Source organism: Nuphar pumila, chromosome 1, assembly GCF_984573655.1.
Source record: "Nuphar pumila chromosome 1, dmNupPumi1.hap1.1, whole genome shotgun sequence".
Classification (NCBI taxonomy): Eukaryota; Viridiplantae; Streptophyta; class Magnoliopsida; order Nymphaeales; family Nymphaeaceae; genus Nuphar; species Nuphar pumila.
The window spans coordinates 175,582,550-175,608,761 of record NC_143249.1 but is presented as its reverse complement, the minus strand read 5'-3'; positions in this window follow the sequence as shown (position 1 = coordinate 175,608,761).

Sequence of the window (26,212 nt, the reverse complement as noted above, 5' to 3'; positions counted from 1 at the left end):
CTTACCTTTTAAATCAAAAAGATTTATTTTTAAAATGATTTGGGGATGTCGTTCGAACTTCGACCGTCTTTCGCCAAAGATAAGGTAAAACCAAAGCATGTCTTTTGATTCTGTAGCACAACGCTACTCACACATTCGATAATGAAAATGAACAAAAGAAACACGTAAGAATCTGCTTTAAACTAATAAAATTAACTAAATAAAGAAATAAAAGAAATGAAAGGAGAAATAAATAAACAAACACACTTTTTTCGAACCTAGGGTCCATTTTAGGTTTTAGAGTTCTTTTTGTCTTTTTTGTTCGTTCAACAACACTTCTGCAAGAAAGTGAGGGTTTTCTGCAGTTGTAGCAGTAGAACCTTCGAACAAGTGAAGAAGATTGAAGAGATGAGTTTCGATGGTGTTGCGTTAGTTATTCTCAGTGCTAGCGCTCAAACATCTTCCTTTCTCCTTTGATCATAGGAGCGGACCCCTATTTGTAGGCATTCAGAACATATCTAGATCATGAGACTTTTTGGGTTCAGATCTGGTTCAAATAGATGCATACTCATCCAAGATAAGTGATGAAGTTAATTGGGAAGAGTCCTTTTTAGGTGAAAGTTTATTTGGGGAAGAATGTTTCCTCAAAAATGCTCAAAAGTGGTTAGAGATGAGGCAAATGTGTCTCATTTGCTCAAACTGATTGGATGGCTAAAGTAGTTTGTCTGTCTCGAGATGGACAACTAAACAAGTTTGGCTGTCCTCTGAAGACTGGATAAACCAAATGTCGGATAGATTGGATGACTGGACCAAGATAGCCTTCCAAGAATGAATGACTAAACTAAGACATCCGTCTGGAAGGAACAAGACATATGTTGGATCAGCTGGATGGCTGAACTAAGATAGCCATTTAGGGTCGAATGGCTGAACTGAGATAGTCGTCTGTGCAATAAACGACTAAATTATTTTAGCCGTCCAACAGATTTTATGGGTTCTATTGCGTTGTCATCTTTGTGAACTCCAACATACAACTTGATTCTTCAGAAGACATTAGTATTTTGAGCATCTTGAAAAAAATTGGGTGTCTACAATGTTTTTGTTAAATTTGCAAGACAATGGAAAATGCAATATCATGATTGTGAAAGCTTATAAATGAGTTTCTAATTCTAAAGAATTCTTGTAATGTCATATGAGCACTGGTGATGTATTAAGTGTATAACATGTATGATTATGATAAGTATGCCATGACATGTTCGTTGAACCTGAATTTTTTTGGGTACAGTACAAGAAATATGGGTTTTGTTGGCGCACCCTAACAGTAGCACCACGGTAAAGGATTTTTGCTGGTGCAGAAATGGACTGCGCTAAGGTAAAAGAGTTTTTGCTGGCGCAGCAACTTTGCGCCACAAAAGAAAACCGTTTACTGGCTAAAACTGAACTGCGCCAGCGAAAGTCTTTATTTTCACAAGACTTTTTGCGGCCTCCCTTTTGCGTTTCGTTCCCTCCAGAAAACCCTCCCCACTTTTCCTTTTCCCTCCACCCCCATATCTCTCTCTCTCTCTCCTACGGTGTGTGCTCTCTCTGCCTTCTCCCTCTCTCACACTCTGTTTCTTTTTTGTGCTTCTAAGTTTGTGGCAGCTTTTGCAGCCAAATCAAAGGGGCAACGGACGAAGGCTTGATGTATCTGGAGGTGTTCAGGCGGTATTTTTTGCTGGGTAACATTTAATTCCTTATGTATGCTTATAATCCTAAGGAAGCTTGAAGCATGAAATATATTGAATCTTCTATGTGTTTCATATTGCCTTTTTAGATTTTCTTGCAACTCTTTTGAATATGTTGTTTTTGTCTATCTGACATGCTCACACGGACCCCTGCATCTTAAAACCCTGTCATGGATTATCCTCCTGAAATTGATTGCGAAATATTTCTTCATTTTGTCTCTCTGAAGATCTATACATGTTGGCAATGTTGCCTCTTCATAAATGCTTAATGTGAGGTCATGCGTGCATGAACATCCATGTGTGTGCGTGCATGCTTGATGTATCCATTTTCCACAGAAAATTTGATTGAAGCTCATCTTCATGTTGCAGGGTTCCCATCAGCATCGATCTGCTATTGTGAAGTCACAGTTGAATGAGGTGATCTGCTGCTGCTGCTGCTAACCATATAGGGTTTTGATTTGTTTGCAGCTTGGAAAAATGATACTAGGGTAGAATTTCCATTATTGTTTGTCTATGAAGTTTCAGAATGTTGTGGACAGATTTCCTGTGTCAATAGGCATGTCTTCTCTCACACGTAGTCCTAGGTTTATTCTATAGTGATGGAAGATCTATATATCGATGTCTTTTTGTGTTATATACAATTGCCACATTACCCTGTAAGTGATCTTGCTTCAACAAGTGATATGTTCTCTTGTTTTATTGTTTTATTCAGGCTGTTTGGAGAATCATTTTGTGATTGTCATCTGATAACTTGGGAGGTTTGTATACTGTGTTCTTTTGCTTCCTGATATTTCACTTTTTAGGCTTTTAACACTACATGGTAGGATTGCTGCATTGCTTGATTGAACACAAACATGCACAAACAGTTGCGCACCTGATCATGTATATGACTTTGCAACTTGTATTCTTCTTTAATCTTTTTTTATGGGTTACAGAAAAGGGATAAATCAATGTATTTGTGGATTGTGTAGGGATAAACCATTTTCACCGAACTCCAGATAGAGAGTGGTTTCAAACCGAGGCTGTGCTGCGTGTGAGCTTTGGAAACTTCTTGTTCTTCACCATCCTGGCAGTTTTAATGATTGGCGTCAAGGACCAGAATGATGTCCGAGAAAGTTTCCACCATGGTAGATAGATGGCAAAGATTACAAGCTGGTGTATCGTGGTAGTACTGACGTTTTTCCTCCCAAATGAACTGATCAGCTTTTACGGTAAGTTTTTTCTATAGGCATTCACTGATGGAATAAGTTATCTCAATATTCTAATTCTGAATAACAGGTCAAATATTGATGGTCTTTGTCATTTTCTATGGACAAATTCCTTGCTGCATGTGCCCTTTTTCAGGATTTTTCTTTTGACTTTGGACTTTAGCACACATTATTCTGTAAAGGTACCGATGCCTATGTTATATGCTTTGCATCTTGCAGCAAATACTGAAGAATCAAACTGCTGGGTTCTGTCTATATTGCTTAATTTGATAAGAGTTAATTTTCTTCTTACCTAGATGGTATATTAGGCTGCATTTTTGTTCTCTATAGCATTTGCTTCCAAGATCAGCGAATGTTAATAACTTTCTCCTGCTTGTTTATATTTAGCCTGCAAAACTCTCCATGGTTAAACATCTTTCTAGAGTGGAAGTTATTCCAAATGACAACAGTGGTTGCACATTTATGCTGGTAAGTTGTATTACAGTAGTGTTCTCTATCACGATAGTGTTGGAAGTTTATATATATATATATATATATATATATATGTGTGTGTGTGTGTGTGTGTGTGTGTGTGTGTGTGTGTGTGTGTGTGTGTGTGTGTGTGTGTGTTATTGCATTTTGTTGTCTTTTTTTATTGCAGACTTGTCTAGCCTTAGGATCAGCCACTTTAGCTCTTTTCAATTGTCAATTAGGCATAATTTCCTTAATCTTAAAACCAATGTTGTAAACCATTCAAAAATTACTCACTGAAATTGGTAAAATATCTGAGCTCAAAACTAAGCTCGTGAATGAAACCAAACAAAACTCAAGCTTGGTTGGCTGGACTCATTGTAAGTTCAACATCTTAATAAACCAGACCACTAGACCTAAAGCTCCACTTATCTTTGCTCATTCATGCCTCATAGTTATTGCATTAAGTCCTGAACACTCTTTTGCTTCCTGACATGCGTTCTTGTATGACAGGAACCCTGGATCTGCTCATGCAATTTCTAGTATTAATTCCACAGTGGATGAAATTGAAGACCATCTTTACTGCTTCAGTGATGTTATTTCTTCTGGTGTTCCTTATCTAGATAGATTAATAACAGACAATATCTTGCAGCTTTTGGTGTTTCCATTATTTCTGCCTTCTATTAAGATGGACTTTACTGATGTAAGCATGTGCCAAACTTTTTTTTGTGCATGCTTCTCTCCTAACACCTTGTGGTGTGGATGAGGAATAGACAGTTTACTTTTAAATGTTTTAGGAGGTTTCTGCTTAATCTGAATCTGCAAATGGTTTAACCGTTGCTTGTTTACTAGAAAACATGCTCTTGATTGAATGATTTCAATGAGAAAACCTGAAACATGCTTTTGATCTAAGGTCATTGTTCTGGTTCACTTGTGCTTGGCCTGCAGTAAAATAATGATCCATATTCCAATAAAAAAAATCTGCCATATTGATGAGTATTATTTTTTACCACAGTTTCTTGCACTTATAAATATCACAATTTGTGAGGATGTTATATAGTAATATGAGCACAAATTTTTATGTCATGTCATGTGGAACCCTAACAGGCTACAGATTTTATATAGTAATATTTTTTACCACAGTATTCATGTCATGTGGAACCCTAACAGGCTACAGATTTTAGATGTGGTATGAAGAGTAATACACAAGATCTGTTCCCTAGTTCTACCCATCACCTCTCCTTAACCAGTCTTCAGTCTTGCTTCTCCTTTTTCTTCTTCTCACCTTCCCGAATCAGTCTTTTGATTCTTAAGGGTCTTCTTACTTTATGAAATCCTAAGCAACTAAAGATCATATACAAAGAGCAATACATCAGAATTTTCTCCTACCCATCACTTTCTTCTCTCTTCTGAGACTAACACCTTTGACAGGGAGATTCTAAAGAGAACACCATCAACATCTATTTGAAAGCAAAAGCAAGACAAATTTGATAGCTGCTTGAACATAAGGCACATAGTCCTCCTCTATTCCACCTTCTGTTTTGTTTTTTTCGGTTTGTACTGAAAAGCTGAAAAATTAAGATTCACTTCCTGAATGGTGTGCTCTCCATCTTTCTACAAATCTTGACTTTTAACAAGTCATGGCACGACTATGTCAAGGACCAACGATCGAAGTTGGTTTGAAAACCCAAGAAAATATTGGGCGTCAACAAAGTTGCAACACAACAATCCAATACAAACATTGAGAATGTGTGGGGCTTTGCTTCACCAGGTTTGAATCCCATGCTTCCCATCCTACCCGCACCTACTAATCTACAATATTTTCTTACCACTAAACTTTCATTGGATAACTTCTTGTTGTGGGTGTCACAATTCACTCCACTAATCTAGAGTTAAGATTTAATGGTATTTGTTGACAGAACAAACCAATGCTCACCGAAATTTCTTACTGCTGAACCCGGCAAGGAGGCCCAAATCAATCTGACTTTTCTTCAACAGTGTCGACAATATCAGCTCTTACTATGTTGTTATTGTCTTCACTTATTGACATCATGCATAGTCAGGTGGTCGAATTGTCTACCTCTCATGAGGTATGGAGTGCGTTGAAGAGAATGTATTCAACACAATCTCAATCTCGGATTCGGCAGTTGAAATCGCAGTTGCAGAACCTTTAGAAAGGTTCAAATTTGATTACTGCCTATTTTCATAGGGCTAAGTCTATAGCCCATCAGCTTGCTTAGGCATCCAAACTGATATCAGATGAAGATTTGGTTTTGAATATCCTTTTTGGACTGCCATCAATTGAATATGGCTAATTTAGAACTGTGATGAAAACTCGGCCAGATCCAATCGGGTTAGATAAACTTATCAGCCTACTGTTGGTGGAAGAGGCTCAAATGAATAAAGTTGATCCTTTAGAAACATTGAGTCCATTTGAAAATCTGTCTCAATATAGTGGTGGTCAGAATTATAATTGTGAAAATCAATATCAATCATATTATAAGCAAAGAGGACATGGAAATGGAGGACGATACAAAAGAGGATATGGTTCTGGTCGTGGGCCAGGTCAGGCCTCAAATAGTTATGACAAATCTACAAACACCTCTTATATGCCAAGCCTGCGACAAACATGGACGTGGGACACTTAAGTCCAGACTCTATAGGTTTCAAAAAGAAGCTTCTCCTTCTTTGTCAAAGGCTTATCATGTCACTCCATCATCAAACCAGTTTGACGATGTTGAGTGGTACTTGGATTCGGGTGCAACCCACCACGTTACAGCTAATCTCAAAAATTAGTCATTGCAATCTGATTGTCGTTGAGCAGATCAAACTAAAGTTGGAAGTGTATCAGGTTTGAGAATTCTTCATGCCAATAACTCTTTTTCATTCCTCAAGTTCTACTTCTGATTTTATCATGGAAAGATTGTCTTCAAGCATTCAAAATTACAAAAAATTTACTATCAATCCATCAATTCTCTAAAGACAAATAATATATTTTTTGAGCACCAAGGTGGTATCCCATGTGGTAAGCAGGGTCTTGTGTCAAGCTGAAGGCCCAAGATCGAATCCCTTTGCCACATGGGGTGGTTGTTGTTCTGGTAGGGGTTTACCTAACCCTAGCTTGCCTTTCAATAATAATAATAATAATATATTTTGTGTGTATCACAGGACGGGAAAACTTTTGATTCAGGGCACAAGTGAAGGAAGGCTCTATAGTTTTGAGCTCAATAGAGTGATATAGTCTAATAAAGTTGCATTAGTTGGGGATCACATTTCAGTAGATCAATGGCATCAAAGGCTAGGGCACCCAGCTATTCGTTTAGTTTGGATAAATTTGAAAATAAGGTGTGTGAGGCATGTCAACAGGGTAAGAGTCATGCCTTATCTTCCCCACCTTCCTCTCACATAGTTGTTGAGCCATTAGATTTAATATTTTTAGACGTTTGGGGACCAACTCTTGTCCCATCAATTGATGAGTATCGATATTATATTCTTCATGGATGTCTTTTCTAAGTTCACGTGGATACAAGTGATTGCTCAAAAATCTGAAGTCCGTTATGTTTTCCAAAAATTCAAGTTGATTATTGAAATAAGTTGGGACAGAATTAAAGTTTTTCAAAGCGATTGGGGGTGGAGAATACAAAACTGTTTCTACATTTTTAAAGTTATGCAGTATAGATCACAGAGTATCTTGCCCACACACGCATGAACAAAATGGTTCAACTGAAGTATCTTGCCAACACCAACTATAATATCCTTTCCAATATCATTGCCTTCACCGATCAATGTTGCATATGTGACACCCTCTATGTTGTTGTCTCCTTTACCATCACCTCCCACCTCACCACCCTATGATTATGCCACCTCTTTGGTGTCCAACCTATAGGAGCCGAATTCACCTAAGACGTCCTCTCCATCTCCCATTACCCATGAGCCCTCCCAACCCACTAGATATTCATCACATGATTACCCAATCTCAAACAGGTAATCTCAAACCTAAAACCTTCTTAACCACCAAATATCTTCTACTTCTTGCCTTGTTAACAAACTAGCGAGAAATATTGAACCCACTGTCTTTAGACAAGCTCAAAAAGATAGAAGATGGAGACAAGCTATGTCAAATGAGTTTCATACTTTGTTACAAAATGCCACATAGTCTCTTGTTTCTCAACCTCTACTAAACACACAGTTGGGTGTAAATGTTGTTTAAAATTAAATGGTGTGTTGATGGTATCTTTGAGCACTACAAGGCTTGGCTAGTTGTTAAGGGGTATATTCAGGAAGTCGGTGTTGATTACTTTGAGACTTTTAGACTCGTTGTCAAACCCACCACAATCAATACTATTCTCACAGTTGCCATTCATCATGGTTGAGATATTTGTCATTTGGATGTTCACAATGCTTTTTTAAATGGTTATTTATCTGAGAATGTGTTTATGACTCAACCTCTAGAATTTGAAGAACCCCGCTTTTCCCAATGATGTTTGTAAGTTCCATAAGGCTTTGTGTGGCCTTAAACAGGCCACACGAGCTTGGTAACATTGACTTAGTGTGCTTCTTCTAGGCCTTGGTTTTCATAGTTCTCAAGCTAATACATCATTATTTATTAAACAACATTGGGATCCCACTTTGTACCTCATGGTCTATGTTGATAATATTGTGGTGACTTCTCCTTCATATATTTGTGAGCTTATCTACACCTTAGGTTAGGAGTTTTCGTTAAAAGACCTGGGGCCTCTTCATCATTTTTTGGGCATTGAGGTTGTCTCATCCTCAAATGGTTTGGTTTTATCTCTAGAGTGGTATATTGGTGAACTTCATCTCAACAGTGGTATATTGGTGAACATCTTCAACATTTTGGAATGGATGGAGCCAAGCCTAACTCCTTTACTTTCATCCACTAAATTTTTCATTTCCGATGGAGATCCACTATCTGATCCAACTCTGTAACGACAACTTGTTGGTGCTCTTCGGTACTCCACCTTAACTAGACCAGACTTGGCCTTTGCTGTCAACAAACTCTATCAATTTATGCACCAAAATGCTACATGTCATTGGAGTGCAGCCAAACATGTTCTTCATTATTTGAAAGGTTTTATCTCCTATTAAGTATTTCACAGTCATCCACTGTTCAGTTGAATGCTTCTCCGATCCAGATTGGGCCGGCAATGTTGATGAGAGGAAGTTCGCAAGGGGCTATGCCATGTTCTTTGGATCTACTTTAATTTCATGGTCACCACAGAAACAAAATATCATTACTCGTTCCAACACGGAAGCCGAATATCAGTCTTTAGCTAATACTGAGACTGAAGTCCTATAGATTAGATATTTGTTAAAAGAATACCAAAATTTTCTTTCGTGCCAACCCATCCTATGGTGTGATAACATTGGTGCTAGCATATATGTTTGCAAATCCAATTTTTCACAATTACAGCAAACATATTGAAATTGACTTTCACTTCGTTCGGGATCATGTGTCTAAAGAGCTCTACTTGTTCGATGTGTATTCAACATTGATTAACTTGTTTATGTTATAACTAAAACTCTTGGCTCAACTCATTTCTTGATGATTTGTGACAAGCTTAATGTTAGTAACCGATCAATGAGCTTGAGGGGGGATGTTAAGGATCAAGCAGGAACTCATTACCAGAGTCATGTGATCCAATCCATCCAGCAAGATTCAAGGCTTGACTCACGAAGATAAGAAAGAAGCAGATAATTCTAGAAGAGTAACCGGCTAGAATCATATGACAATTGGTGAAAATCCTGTACACTTGTCTAATGAAACAGGATTAAGAGGAAAGAATCCTAATGATCCCGATCTTCCTAAATCTAAAGAGAAGACTAAGGAAAGTAGGTGTGGGACAAATCCATTGAAATCAGGAAATTGTAATCACTTTGTATATTCTAAAAGGAACCTCTCCTGTAAAGTAGTTGAGAGGGGGAAAATCTGTTTCTACCGTGGACGTAGGCACCATATTGGGCCAAACCACGTAATATGGATCTTGCATTGTGTGGTGCTGTGTGTGTTTGTTACCTCTACCATATTCTTTTAAAGAGAGAATTTAAAATTCATGTTATCAAAATAGTCCAAAAAAACTTAAAACTTGCTTGATCATCAGAGTATAATGATCAACTGCCAATTGGGAAAAATATGAATGCTTGCACATTTGGTGGTTTAGGCAATAATGAACCTTGAAGTGATTTTGTATTATTAATCCACACAATTTTTAATCTCTCTAAACATTATTTTTTGAGAGAACTCTCTCTAAACATTAGATTTAAAAGCAACATTTTACTTTATGATCAAAGTTCAATTTTATCGACATTAAAGGACTACACCAACATGCATACGCATTGCATCATTATCATGCAGGCATAGGTCACATATGATTGGCAATGACGAAAGGATTGCTTCATTGAAATACCAAAAGGTTAATGCTAAATCATCAACAGTTCAATACTTTTTTTTTAACATCACCTCAATAAATATGGAAGTGACAGTGAACTCGCAGCATTAGTGAACCCTTCAAGCCTCACTGGGAACCGGTAAACCTAAAACCACTATCATCAATTTCATGTTTTTTCTTGCTTTCTTTTACTGCAAAAGTTCCATAGATAAGCTGAGAACACCGACGTCGCTTCTTCCACGACGTCTACTGGTATATATCGTTTTTACATTCCTGTAGTCAACGGGCCAACATCACGCCGCTATGCATGTGGGTGCATTGGCGGCGTTCTTTTGACGCTCACTGAATCTATTATCGGCGTTATTTCTCTCATCCGTCGTCGTTGGACGCCTGTTTTCAGCAGGTGCAACCTGGTTGGGTGACTGGCTCTGGCCAACGGTCCCATCTTGCTACTTGAGCTATGTGGCACAAGGGTCAGAGTCCTCATGGAGAGGCCTTCCCGAAAACCGGTGATAGGGAGTTACCGTCACTGGCAACAAAGCCCCGACGACAGTGTACATCAAAAAAAAATTGTTACACACCCTACTTGTGGCCATCCGGTTGTTGTCACAGGGGAGGGGTGCCGATCGTCGGCCGCGGCGAGCCAACCTGATCAGCTTCGCTGGTGTCGTCCTCTGTTTCGCCAGGGGGCGACGACAGTCCTTTGTTGAAACACAAGGGGGGGCACATAACCAACATTCATCGGGGAGGTGAGGGGGCAGCCGATCACCGTCACTGGCATCCTCGCCGGTGCAGTCAACAGTAGCGAGAGGGCGGCGATCGATCGACTCTTCCATCCTCGACTTCTGAGAGGGCAAAAGGGCTTTTGACTTTTTTGGTTTTTGAGAAATTGACGCCATTGGCAGAGGTAGATGGTGTTCGGTGTAAGAAGAGAAGGTGAGAGAGAATTCAAATGAAGAAAACGTGGGTTGTTTTCCTTTTGGAAAAGGTTGGACTTGATGATGTGGAATAGTCCCATATTAAAGAAGTTTGAGTTTGTTGTGGGCTTTATAACCTACATGTAAACTCTTACACTTGTTCATAAGAACAAAAGGATGGGATGACTACCACACACACAGACAAGCTTGCGCGCGCCCGTCGTATCGTGTTGTGCCGAGCCGAGCTGGGCCGGGCTCGGGTTCGGGTTCGGGTTCGGGTTCGAGAATAGTCCCATATTGAAGAAGTTTGAGTTTGTTGTAGGTTATGAGAAATGATAATGGGTCACGACTCCTCGTAGTCTGTGCCCGTTAATGGGTCGTGTCTCTTCAAATTTCGTTAACGGATCTCGACTTTTCGAAATCTGTTAACAGGTCTCGGCGCCTCAAATTCCATAACGGGTCCCTTCCACGTTTTGTAACCGTTCGTGGGTTATAAAACGTGGTTAGGGTTGGGGTTACGAGGAGGTTGTAACACAGAATTCTGAAGAAGAAGGCTCTGCGTTTTTTCTCCCTGTTGCTCTCTCTCTCTCTCTTGAGTTTTCCCTGAAGGGGTTTTCTGCAACATTGGTTCGTAGAGGTTGTCTTCGAAGGACGATCCGTTGGAGTGCACCGGTTCTGATCGTCAAGGCTATTGTATCCTGGGGGGAAGGACGTCAGACCCTGTTTGCACTGTATGTGGGGGTGAATCTTCTCTAAGGGGAGTACTTTCGTACGTCTTAGCCTATTACATAATCTAAATATGTTCCTGTTATTTTTATAGTGTTCTATGCAACTGTTTCGTGATTTGCTTTTGTCTGGATTTTGGTATGATGCGAAAACCGACATGTTTGCTCCATGTTCCTGTTTCGATCTACTGTTAATCATGATTTGTATACTGTTGTATATCTTGATTTATATCATATTTTATATCATGATGTTGATTGTGAAACTACGTGATCTGAAAGATAATCCAATAGTCTTATAGAAGATTCTAAGCATGTCGACTTCTTCTGCTTTTGTACCAAAAGTGGACATGTCCGGTATGCCGAAAAAGTTTGTCGGTCAGAATTTCAAGCGTTGGCAGCAACGCATGAAAATTTGGTTCACTACGATAGGGTTGTTATCTGTTCTAGAACTCGACTGCCCTTCAGTTTCTGAAACTGACCCTGATCCTGGTGCGGTTAGTGCTGCAGTATAGTGGAAAAAGGATGACAATATATGTTGTGGTTGCATACTGTTAGCTCTCTCCAACACGTTGTTCGATGTATATTGTTCTTCGTCTACCACTGCTAAAGCCCTATGTGATCAACTTGACAAAAAGTACAATATCAAAGACCAAGGTCTTGAGAAGTACTCGGTTGCCAAGTTTCTAAATATCAGATGGTAGAGGGCAAGTCGGTCACTGAGCAGGCACACGAGTTTTTGTTGTTGCTACACAGTTTGGTTGAGGCTGATATGAAACTTCCTGAGAAGTTTCAAGTAATGACCATCGTAGAGAAATTTCCTAAGTCTTGGGTAGACTCTGGTATGTCTCTCAAGCATCGTAGAGGGAGGATCTCCCTAGATGATCTTATAGTAACCATTGACATTGAAGAAGAGCACAGAAGCCAGAAACAGATTGTGATGCCAACTGAATAACCTAAGGTGAACATGATGACCGGGTTTTTTAAGGGCAAGGGACAAAAACTGAAATCTGCAATGAAAAACCAGATTAAACTTAAGGCCAAAATCCAGAAAAAGGCAAAGAACAAATTGTGCTAGAACTGTGGGCAGATTGGGCACTAGGATAAGGAATGTCCTTCCAAGAAAGCCAAAGCTCATGGGACCACAGATGAAACGCCTCAAGTCAATATGGTGACTGAGGTCGTTGGGACCAGTACTGGGTATGTTTCTGTTAACCTGCAAATCTATCACGTTTATAAGCCAACTGAGTGGTTGGTTGACACTGAGGCTAATATGCACGTTTGTGTTGATAAGTTTGTCTTTGTCTCATACATGGCTGCTGCAGGCAGATCCGTGACTATGGGAAATTCAACGGCTGCAAAAGTGTTAGGGATTGGACGCATGGATCTGAAGTTTCCTCCAGGACGAGTTCTATCTTTACACAGAGTGCACCATGTGCCTGTAGTTAGAAAGAACATTTTAAATGGTTCATGTCTTATTAGAGAGAGTTATGAATTTAACTTTAAATGTAATAAAGTTGTTATTTTACATTCTGAAACATTTATTGGCAAGGGGTATTTAGATGATGGTTTGTTAAAACCTCGCGTTGAACATATTTACAGTGATAAATTAGAGAATGATGTTTCTTTTGATTCATTGTCTAATGTTGCATACAACATAGAATCATCTGATTTATGGCATAATAGATTAGGTCATGTGAATTTAAATTCTGTGAAACGCATGATGAACTTGAAAATGATTCTTGGGCATTCCATTGATAAATCTAAAAAATGTAAAAATTTTGTGCAAGCAAAACAATGTAGAAAACCATTCCATACGATTGTTAGAGATTCTAAAATATTGGATCTGGTGCACACAGATATCTGTGAGTTTAATGAAGTGTTAACAAGAAATCATAAAAAATATTTTATCACTTTTATAGATGATGACACTAAATATTGTTATGTGTATCTGCTAAAATCAAAAGATGAAGCTTTTGATAAGTTTCTTATTTTTTAAGAATGAAGCAGAAATACAAACTCGTAGAAAACTTAAAAGATTGAGGTCTGATAGAGGGGGAGAATATACCTCTAATAAACTTGATGAATATTGCAAATTTGTTGGCATAGTTCATGAGTTTACTGCTTCATATTCTCCTCAATCTAATGGGATTGCAGAAAGGAAGAATATAACCCTAACTGACATGATAAATGTTCTACTTGGGAGTTCTGGATTACCAACATATATGTGGGGGGATGATCTGAATACGGCTTGTCATATTCTGAATAGAGTTCCTCAGAAGCATAAGGACAATAGCCCTTTTGAACTTTGGAGAAATAAGAAATTGAGCTTAAAATACCTTAAAGTGTGGGGGTGCCTTGCAAAGGTACTTGTCCCAGAGCACAACAGGAAGAAGCTGGGTCCTAAAACCGCAAATGTTGTCTTTTTAGGTTATATAGAGAACAACTATGCCTACAAGTTCTTAGTAATTAAGTCTGAGATATCTGGCATAGATGTAAACTCTATTGTTGAGCTTCGAGAAGCTATATTCTTTGAGGATGTATTTTCCATGAAAGTTGTTGTACCTCAGAATCTTTCTTCTTTAGATATACCTTCAACTTTTGGTTCCATTCCCGAACATGTGGAAAGGATGACAGATGTGGGGGTAGAATCATCTTGTTCCCATTCTAGACCCATTGAGTCTGAGAAAGTGGCTGAACCTAGAAGGAGTAAGAGACCACGGATTACCAAGGATTTGGGAAGTGATTTTATCACTTACCTTATCGAGGATGATCCTCCCACTTTTCGAGATGCAATGGATTCACCTGAAGCAACGCATTGGAAAGAAGTCATAAAGAGTGAAATGAACTGCATTGTCTCTAATGGTACTTGGGAATTGGTTGACCTCTATCGTGGTAGTTTCACTATTGGGTGCAAATGGATCTTTAAGAAGAAGTTGAAACCAGATGGATCCATTGACAAGTACAAGGCAAGACTGGTTGCCAAGGGGTTCAAACAAAAGGAGGAAATGGATTATTTTGATACCTATTCTCTGGTTACTCGGATGACCACTATTAGGATGCTTATTGCACTTACTTCCATTTATGATCTCTTGGTCCATTAAATGGACGTGAAGACCGCCTTTTTTGCATGGCGATCTTGAAGAAGAGATCTATATGGATCAACCTGAGGGTTATGTGGCTCCTGGTAATGAAAACAAAGTTTGTAGACTTGTTAAGTCATTATATGGATTAAAACAAGCCCCTAAAATATGAGAAGTTTGATAATGTTATTTTATCATTTGACTTTATTGTCAATGAATCTGATAAGTATGTTTATTGCAAAGTTAAAAGTGATGGTTGTATTATTTTATGCCTATATGTACATGATATTTTATTGTTTGGTTCCAATATAAGAATTGTGAATGAGACAAATTTGTTTCTTAGTAGTAAGTTTGATATGAAGGATATGGGTGTTGCAAATGTGATATTAGGCTTAAAGCTGTCTCGTTCAGCTGAATGAATAGCCATTTCTCAATCTCACTTTGTTGAGAAAGTACTTGAGAAATTTGGCTATAACTAAGAGAGATCTGTAGCAACTCCATATGGCCCTTCTATTCTTCTTCATAAGAATACGACTGGTGTTTTTGTGTCTCAATTAAAGTATTTCTAGATTATTGGAAGTTTGATGTATCTTGCAAATTGCACGAGACCGGATATTTCGTTCTCCGTAACAAAATTAAGTAGATACACAAGTTGTCCAAATCGCACTCATTGGAAAGTATTGGACAGGGTACTTAGATACCTGAAAGGAACCATTTCCTTGAGTTTGCATTACAAGAGATTCTCTGCAGTTCTTAAGGGATATAGTGATGCGAGCTGGATAGCCACGAACTCTAAGAGTTATGACGTGACAGGGTATGTATTTACCTTGGGTGACAGCGCAGTCGCCTGGAGATCAGTAAAGCAGACCATCTTGTATCGGTCTACTTTTGAGGCTAAACTTTGTGCTTTGGATATCACACGATTGGAAGCTAAATGGTTAAAGGGACTTCTTGAGGAACTTCTTTTAATGAGCAAACCAATTCCTGCAATATCTGTGCATTGTGACAATATGACAACAATTGCAAAGATTAAAAGCATAAGATATAATCAAAAGCAGAGAAGACACATCCAAGTCAGGATAAAATCTGTAAGGAAACTGGTGTCTCAGTTAGTGGTTATTGTGGACTATGTTGGATGCAAAGAGAACACAACTGATTCATTAACGAAAGGACTAGATAAGTCATTAGTCCTGAAATCCATAGAGGGGATGGGACTGAAACCCATTAGTAGTTCATCTACAGTAGCAACCCAACCTATCTAAGTGGAGATCTCACAAAGTAGGTTCAATGTGGTAATAAAAAGTTGTAGGGTGAACTGGATAACACCTTATTTATGAGATACTATGTATCTGTGTTTGTTCCCTGTTTACTCTGGAAAGGTGTTGTAGCTGCAAGTTAAGGAAGAATTAAAATTTTGAATGGGTTCAAAGTCTTTTAGGCGAGATGTTAGCAGTGCATCTCTGGAGAAGCTCACCTATGTGAGTGTGATTGTATGGCCGCACTTTAAGGAATTCAGTTATTCCGGAAGTTACTCATGAAACATGATTCGAGCGTATGGCCTTTAACGCGTCGCCCCTAAAGATTACAATCAGAATCGTTATCGTTTTGTTACTAATGGACACTCCTACACCAAAGGTTCAAGTTCAAGACTTCAGTTCACTTCGTTCCTATGGAGGTAAAGTTAGTCAACTAAGGTAGTGGTTCAAACCGGAAGGTACCATTGTTGAAAGCATGATATGTCCTGTTGCAGATTATCCCATCTTGCATCTTGGTTTCCTCCCGTTTTCATTCTTTGAATTTGTGAGAGAATATTGGGTGTAAGAAGATGAGGTGAGAGAGAATTCAAATGAAAAAAACGTGGGTTGTTTTCCTTTTGGAAAAGGTTGGACTTGATGATGTGGAATAGTCCCATATTGAAGAAGTTTGAGTTTGTTATGGGCTTTATAACCTACATGTAAACTCTTACCCTTGTTCCTAAGAACAAGAGGATGGGATGACTACCACACACACACACGTGCGCACCCGCCTGTCGTGCTGTGTTGTGCTGAACCGAGCTGAGCCGGGCCGGGCTGGGCTGGGCTCTGGCTTGGGTTTGGGTTCGGGTTCGGGTAATTGGCCCTTTAGGGCCATATCCAATCAAGACCAAAGTACCTTTTTGCCCAAAGTTTCTGTGTTTATTTGGATGCTTTAATGGGTTATGAGAAATGATAACAGATCATGACTCCTCGTAGTTTGTGCTCGTTAATGGGTCTTGTCTCTTCGGATTCCGTTAACATATCTCGACTCTTCAGAGTCCGTTAACGGGTCTCAGTGCCTCGAATTCCGTAATGGGTCCCTTCCACGTTTTGTAACCATTCGTGGGTTATAAAACGTGGTTAGGGCTGGGGTTACGAGGAGGCTGTAACACAGAATTCTATGGAAGAAGGCTCTGTGTTTTCTCTCTCTCCTGGGTTTTTTCTGAAGGGGTTTTCTGCAATATTGGTTCATAGAGGTTGTCTTCGAAGGTCGATCTGTTGGAGTGCACCGGTTCTGATCGTCGAGGCTATTGTATCCTTGGGGAAGGACACTGGAGCCTGTTTGCACTGTATGTGGGGGTGAATTTTCTCTAAGGGGAGTACTTTCGTATGGTTTAGCCTATTACATAATCTAAACATGTTTCTGTTGTTTTTATGGTGTTCTATGCAACTGTTTCGTGATTTGCTTTTGTCTGGATTTTGGTATGATGCGGAAACTGACATGTTTGCTCCTTGTTCCTGTTTCGATGTACTGTTAATCATGATTCGTATACTGCTATATATCTTGATTTATATTATGTTTTATATCATGATGTTGATTGTGAAACTGCGTGATCTGAAAGATGATCCAATAGATGGTCGTCAACAGTGTTTCGGTCGACTTTTGGAGCCAGTGGCCGAAGGGGGAGTCAAAAGTCGAACCTTTTCGCCGCATCGGCAGGGGTTTCTTCCCCCTTTTGCTTCTGTCAGAAGGACAGTGGTGGTAGATGGTGGTCATTGTCGCCATCGACTGACCGTCGAGGTCGGCTGCCTTGGTGTGGTGGTCGGCAGCTTTGATCGACCGCCGATAGAGTGAGCAACCCTAACGACTACAAAAAAAAATGCAAACCCTTACCTCATGTCGAGGGTTTTCGCAAGGGATTGTCGCCAAGGGAGGGGGGGTAACCTTCGCTGGTGGTGGCATTCCACCAGTAGCCTCGCCAGTGTCGTCCCCTAGAATGGGAAGACAGTGGCATTCCTTTACAGGAATCAATGCATCGTCGGGTGCCATTTCGGTTTCTTAGAAACCAAAATAGATTCGATTTTCTGAGAGACCCAAAGGCATTTTTAATCGCCTTTTGGTCAGAGCAGATTGGGCCCAGATCTAGACTCGACCCAATCTAAGAAACTAGACCAGATCCGACATGAGGGTTCAAATCAGGCCCAGATCCATTTGGAATCTCAGGTCTGGGTTAAACCCGAACCCCTGGATTAGACTCGGACCCATTTGGGTTTTGGATCTGGGTCTGATCTGAACTGTGGGTCAATGATCGGATCTAACCTGGTTGGATCAAGCCCGAACCCATTTGGGTCTCGGGTCTAGTCTGATCCGGATAGTTTGGGTCACGATCTAGATCCAAGCAGATCTGGGTCTAGATCGGGTATGGTTTTTTGACCTGTCTCAGGTCTTGATATAGACTGGATCTGAATTTGGATATGGGTTTGGATTATTGGATCCAATCTGGAACCCAATTATTATGGGTCTGGATCTAGATCGAATCTGAACCAGAAGTACCCAACCCGAGATTCATTCTATCTGGATAGGGATCTGGATTGGATCATATCAGATCCAAAATGGGGTTTGTTTACTATTTATACCTGAATTGGTTTTGTGACTGATACAACACTTTACGGGATTGGTTCAGTGCCATTTTTTACTGGTTCCTATCGATTTTTCACTGATTCTAAAATATAGAAACCTAGTTTTCTTGAATCCATGAAACAACAAGGATTTTCTCATTTAGTTATAGGTTTTTATTAACTTTTGTTCATGTTTTGGACTGGTTCATAAGTTCTAAAACCGGCTCAGACCCTTAGATGATTGCTTCAGAGTTATTTTAGACTGGTTCAAGGTACTTTTAGACCGGTTCCAACTTGAGGACCCTGGGTTTTACCCAAAAGAGTATGTTTTTGTTATTTTTCATATTTTATTTGTATTTATAGTTAAAGACGCATGACTTATACATGCCTATTACATGCATTTTATTTTATTTAAGTTATGCATAATATTTTAAGCACGAATTATAACTAAATTCATGACATTTGTAATGTGTTTTCATCAAAATTTATTTATGCATATAAGTTGAAGCATGAATCCATATTTTTTATGATATAATGCATATTTCATCTTGAATATACATGCATTATCATATGTGCATGGGCATGCCCTATAATACGAATATGTTTTTTATAAAAGATCTTGATTGACTGACTCATGCAATCACTAAAGTGATCTGAGTTGTGTTGATTGAGTATTCTTTGGATCATATTAAGATTTAATATTATGATTGTGTGTGACTTTATGAAACAACGATTCTACCAAAAAATATGTCATTGTATTTCAAATTCACACAGGGTGTAATAATAGATGTGCATATCATCTCATGAAGCATGTTTGTACCCAAAGGTACAATGTTGATTTGCTAATTTTACCAATTGAAGTTAATTCATTATGAATTAAGAAAAAAAAATAATTATGAGTATTATCGTTTTCACCAAAGTGGAATGATAATAACTCAATTATATTTGTCTAAGAAAATGTGAATAATAAGGGGTCTCATATTTACATTTTCAATATAAATCTCGTATAGACCGATTAATCTCTCACTCATACGCATAATATAACAACTGCTCTGAAGGTTGTATATGAGAAGTGTGTGTGTTTAAAAGGATGTCTTTGAGAAGTGGGATTGTTCGAATATTCTTAGCATATTGCTTTTGCAATTGCGAGTGGCTCAGAATATTTGAGGTATCATCTCTTATTGTAGGATAGTGAAGGAATTTTTGAAATTTATTGGGGCAGAAATTATTGATTTTATACAAGATTTTATCTCAGGCCATATGGACAGAAAGCTTCATTATGAATCTTGGTATAGTAGACTCTATTGGGAGACCACTAAAAAACTTATGTGATAATGAAGCTGCCATATCCATTTTAAATAACAACAAGAGCTCAACCTTATGTCAATACATGAAGTTAAAGTACTTTGTTGTTAAAGAAAAAACTGAGAATCATCTGACATGTATTAATACAATCAGTACGAAGAAAATGGCAGAGGATCCCCTTACTAAAGGGCTAACACCGGGATTGTATTCTTAATATGTAAAAGGGATGGGTCTTTTTTATTCCTTCTGATGTATGACAATACATTATGATTATATGTGATCACATTTGTGAAAATGAATTGATTCTCTATGACTTCGTGTATTGTTGATTTTGCATAAAAGATCGTTCATTTGGTTAAAGAGAATAACAAAATAACAATATTAAAATGACCAATAGAACGGGTTATAAACCAACTTATTCATAAAGATACTCTTAACATGATAAAGCACTAAAAATGAATTGTATTGGTTTATGACTCATATGATTCATAAAGAGGTGATTGTCTCAATCACTCATATGATTCATTCTTATGATACAATATAATGTGTGAACCCATATGAAGAATTAAGTCATGATAATGGTATAAATCTCGATTTAGTACCCTTTTAGTGTCAATGGGTCAAGTGAGAGAATATTGGATATTTGAGTTTGGGTCCAACCCATAGTGTGACCTGATTTGATACTAATGAGGGGTTAGTGGGCAATTATTGGGATTTAGTAGGGTAGGGGTTACGAGAATGTGAAGGGGTTCATATTCTGTAACCCCCCTCCCCCTTTATCCTCCACTATAAATATGGGGCTTGGTTGCATGATGAGGGCTGCTAAAGCTTGTAGCAAGGTTTTCTCATTGGGTTTAGGGTCTTGCTCACCATCGACTTGAAGGTTGGAGCTCATCGTGGGTGTCGATAGGCTGAGGAGAACACTGGACGCCCGCACATCACTTTGTCCATGGCATCTACCGATATGTATCATTTTTATATTCCGGTTGTATTTTAAAGATACACCAACATAGGATCCTTTAGATCTGAACAATATTTTGTTCCCTCTCTGCGTCATAGAGGCATTATTTTCTGGTCATGATATATAGTTTAATAACAATAGTGATTTACTCAATATCTGGTTTACGTTGTTTTCCTTGACATGTATAAACATAATGAATGACACTGGAGCAATGTTGTCAGTATCGGTGCCGGCCTTGAATCATTTGGCTAACGATTCAAGTGAATCAACAAATACTGATTCTCAAGTGAATTGGCTAAAAATGATTAAAAAATATTTTGTGTCAATTACAATGCGACATGTGTTAAACTATTAAAATAATATTAAACTTTTAATTTTAAGCATTTTTATATTGTTTAATATTTTTGTGACATGTCATTTTCTCATTCAAAGTTGGCCGATTTTCAGTTCGACCTAACTCCGACCTAAATTTTTTTTTTTGTAGAATAAAGTAAATTCATTCATAAAGAAAATTTCATATATAATTTAATCAGGGTTCTGGAAATCGGAAAGTTAAGGTGCTCTATCAAATGCATAGTTTAAAAACTGGTCGGGTTGACCCGGTGACTCGATTGACTCAACTCAGATTGCCCAGTCACCAAGTCAAGAAACAAGTGTGACCCTATTTTAACAAAACCCAGTTGAGTCATGCATAAATATATGTATATAATATATTTTATATATAATTACATATATTATATGAAATATAATATAAATATTATGTATATTATATATAAAAATATGATTATACATGTATTAATAAAATTATACATTAAATATATTATAAAAAATATCATATCATGTATATTATATATAATATATTAGTAAAATACTATAAAATATAGATAATATAAACATATACTTATATATTTTATATAAAAAATGAAGTTAACATGTTTCTTGTCACTAGATTTTAAAACATTGATCAAAGGAGTTGGGATATCCAGGAGTCTAACCACAAAGATGTGTTGACCATTGCCCAAACTCCATCATTTCTGATTGTGTGCAGTCCATGGATGAGACTCTTCCATCCATGCAAACCAATAATGAATTTGGGAAGGATGACCGCCCAACCTAGTTTAGCAAGGCACACCGCTTTGGGCGGTCAAAAGGGTTTAATCCCCAACCCTCTCCCCTCTTTGGGTCTGAATATGTAATGTGTCCCAGGCAACTAACCATGTCACAGAACTTGCAATAAAAATCTTGACATCCAATATATGAGAAAGGAGAAGATGACTAACTTGATGAGAGTTAATCTGTCTGCCATAGTCTTTTTCGACATCACGCAGCTTCAACTCTCTAGTGTTTTTGAAATTCTGCCACCAAAGAATCACAATGCCCTTTCTTCAATTGGCCGGCGGACTTGGTTGCTTACCTCATGGTGGTTTGTTTGGATGGCGCGCAACGATGCTATTTTTCGTCAAATTTCAGCTCTCATTCAGAATCTGTCGCATAATATCTTGGTGGATGTATATGTGATTCTTCGTATGCATCTTAGTACTCTTCCGTTTTTCTCGAGCTGATGTTCTCCCTTTGTTGGTGCCCTTCGGGCCAGTGGCTCCTGCGTGAGTCTGCTATTTCGTTTGTTTTTGTGTTTTTGTGGGGCCCAATACCTGATGGAGGGCGATTGGGTGCTTAATTCACAAATTTTGTATTATCATATTGCACCCGATCCGGACTGATTTTCAACCCACTACCAGCCAGAAAAAGGCCAAGTGAGGAAAGAGCTGGAGAACTCGCCCTTAATAAACCAAGCTGAAAAGCTGGGAGGGAGTGGTTTTTCAGGTTTTGGGGTCGCCCAAACCTGGTTTATGCCCAAAACCCTTTACAATGGAAAGCAGATCAGGTCATGCTGAACATGAGCTTTTTTTGCTCATGCCAACATCGTGGCCGTCTGTTTGCATTTTGGATGAATGCCACGTAGCATATAACTGTTCTGCTGACTTTTTAACTTTTTCAAAAACAAAACGGACGTGATGTTGGCATGAGCAAAAAAGCTCATGACTTGATCCTCTCTCTCTCTCAAAACATAGAAGAATGCTTGAGTCTATTATGTGAAGCCACTTAGTGGCTCAAAGGATTAAAACTGTCATTTTTTTAAGTCTTTTCTTTTAGCACAATCAGATTGGGCGGTAGGGATGGCAGTGAACCAGAAAAAACGGAGCCCCGCTCACCCTGTTTGAACCGGGAATGAAGGACATGAAACGGGAATGAAGGTTAAAATCAAAACCCGTGTGGGGATGGACTTATGCTTTCTCCCGTCTTGTCCCATCCCCGTCCTTGATCTTCGCCTTGCCCTGCCCCATCCTCAATCCTTCTTTAGAGATGGCAGTGAACCAAGGGAAAACGGGGTCTTGCTCCACTTTTCCCCGTTTGGACCGGGAATGGAGGACATGAAACGGAGATGTTGGCGGGGATGAAGGTTAAAATCAAAACCCGTGTGGGGATGGACTTACGCTTTCTCCAGTCCTGTCTCCGTCCTTGATCTTTGCCTTGCCCTGCCCCATCCTGAATCCTTCTTTAGAGATGACAGTGAACCGAGGAGAAACGGGGTCTCGCTCCACCTCGCCCCGTTTGGACCGAGAATGAAGGACATGAAACAGAGATGAAGGCAGGGATGAAGGTTAAAATCAAAACCCATGTGGGGATGGACTTACACTTTCCCCCATCCTGTCTCGTTCCCGTCCTTGATCTTTCCCTTGCCCCGCCCTGTCCTCGATCCTGCTTTAGAGATGGCAGTGAACCGAGGGAAAACGGGGTCTCACTCCACCTCGCCCCGTTTGGACCGGAGATGGAGGACATGAAACGGGGATGGAGGTTAAAATCAAAACCCGTGCGGGATGGAGAATAGGATTTTGAGACGGGACGGGGGTGGAGACCTTGTCCCCCACACCCGCCCTGATCCACTGTCATCCCTATTGGGCAGTTTATCATTCAGAATGTGAGAGAACATGTGCTTAAAAGACTCAGGAACTCAACCCATCCTGTGGCATGGCCCTGGAGGCATCTAGCTGGGTGAGACCCTCAAGAAGGATGGGTTAAGGTTAACGTGCATGGCATTTTTTAACAAGGTTAGCACATAGCCTTCCCAATCAGAAATCATATGGGAGAGTTTAAAGAAGTCGGTTGCTTCAGCACTAAGGGTGTATTTAATTATTTGTCCAAGATTGAACGGAACAACATAACATAACAGACAGAATGTTCTAACTTAAGAACAGAGTGGTGTAGTAGACTGTTATCTAACTTAAGTGATAATCTAAAGGTGGTGATCGAAAGCCCAAGAGTGGAGTTCCACTAGATATTAAAGCATTGTTTTGTAAATTCGATAGGATACAGATTAAAAAGTTTACCTATAAATCCTATTTTTTGGCCAGAAATCTAGCTAGATTAGCCCTCTGCTTGAGGGCTTCCAGTCCAAGTGTACATAAGTTTTTGATATCATGATAAACCCGAAGGGGACTGCCAAACCCCAGCTTGCCTATAAAAAAAAAATAGTTGTTGTCAGTATCGGTATTGGCCCTGTAAAGTTTGGTCAACTATTCATATGAATCGTTCTGAATCGGCCAAAAAATAATTAAAAATATTATGTGTCAACCAAAATATAACGGTGTTAAAGTCATTAAAATAATATTAAAAATTAATTTTAACTATTTTTTTATTTATTAAAATTAACCGATTCAGGTCAGTATCGTGTCGATTTTCTACCGATACAATACATATCAGCCGATCGTCAAGTGCCCATCTCCAAGTTCTTCCTTCATGCTAGACTGATTTCTAAATTAGTTTGCATTATTGATTGTTGCAGCCCAGGCCAGCAGATTTTGACATGGATGAGCATGTCAACAATGTAACATATATTGGCTGGGTTCTTGAGGTATGTATCTGTGCTATCCAGCAGATTTTGACATGGGTCTTGTGTGTCACGGGCTGGGAAGTGAAGGCCCCCGTGACGTAGCTTCGGGCAATCACACACACCGAAGGCAGGCCTTTTAAGCGCACAAGCAACGCACAACACATGCGCATGAGCAGAAGCAAGAGTACGCGTATGCACAAGCACAAAGAGAAAGAGATGCAAAAAGTTTCTTTATAGATACTTGAAAGCAAAGTACATCAACAGGGGAAGAGAGGGTCTGAATACACGGGGTTCTTAGGCCGTAAGGCCTTGTGGGGCACTCTAGAGTGCCAAAGAGGTATATACATCAGAGCAAAAAGGTGAAAAACATGACGGTCTGGAACAGTGTGACCTCCTTTTTATATTTTTTTTTTCTTAACCTAATTCCAGCCCAATTTGTTCCCAAAAATTCATTTTCAAAAAGCTTCTTTTTTGATTCTTGTTTAATACTTGGTATCCAAATTTTTTTTGAAACTTTGGTTTAAATTTTTTTTTTTCATATTACTTAATATACTAGAAGGTCTATTGGCTTGCCTCTTAAAGAGGTTCCAGCCATATCCAAGAGGGCGTCCCTTTTTGGTTCAAACTTTTCAAAAAGTTTTTAAAAGTATCTTAGTTTTCTTAACACCTAAGCTTATTCTAAATTTTTGGTATTTTTTAACATTTATCCTCTTGTAGATGCCCAGCCACTAAAGAAAGAGGGCCCACTAGGGTGGGACGTCCCATCCTAAAGGATGCATCTTTTTCAACTGATAAAACTTTAAAAAATATTTGTCTTATTATTAAGGCTAAGTAGCAAATTTTTATTTTAAGAAACCTTAATATTTTCTTTAACTTTAGGTTTTAAGTAGTGTTTTCTTAAAAAAAAGTTCAGATTTTATCTTTGTTTATGGCAATGTAGGATACCCATTAGGTTGGGCTCATAGGGGGGGGGGGGGGGGGGTCGTCTAGCTCATTGGACTCCTACTATTCTATATATTCTAATTAATCCTTAAGTTTCATTCCATATAAATTTTCAAATTCTAAATGATTTTTTTTTCTATTTTGGATTTCAAATCCAACTAAGGTCCAATTATAATTTAGTAAAACCTTATTTATTCATATCCAAATAAGATCCGAATTTACCGCTCATTAAATCTAAATTTAAATTTATGTTTTAATAAAATCCAAATTCAGATTTATGTGAAATTAAATCTAAATTAAATCCAAACTTCAAAATTGACTTCAATTAAACTCAAATTCACCCTATGCTTACATTTTGACACGCAAATGAATGGATCTGCAACTGCATCCAAACCCAATGTGGACTCTTCAGACAAAGAAGGTTTCCAGTTCTGTTGCATCTCTTGAGATTGTCTCGTGAGGGGCTTGAAATTAACAGGGGTAGGACAGTATGGAGGAGGAAGCTAGCAAGGTACTAGCTCCCTTCTATTTAAAATTTTTGGGGTCTCCCCTCCGAGCTAGTGCCTGCATGTTAGTTTATGTTGAAAGAATTTTATTACGGCATTAAAACCCATTCTTTCTTTCCTGTTCAGTTGTAGTCTGTAAGGAATGCAGAGTAGACAAGGGTTTGAGAAGGGATTAACAGGAGAAGGGAGTCTGATGTGCACGAATTCAGACCTTTGAGTTTCGACTTTCAAATGCATGCTTTTGCATGTCCAGAATTCAAGC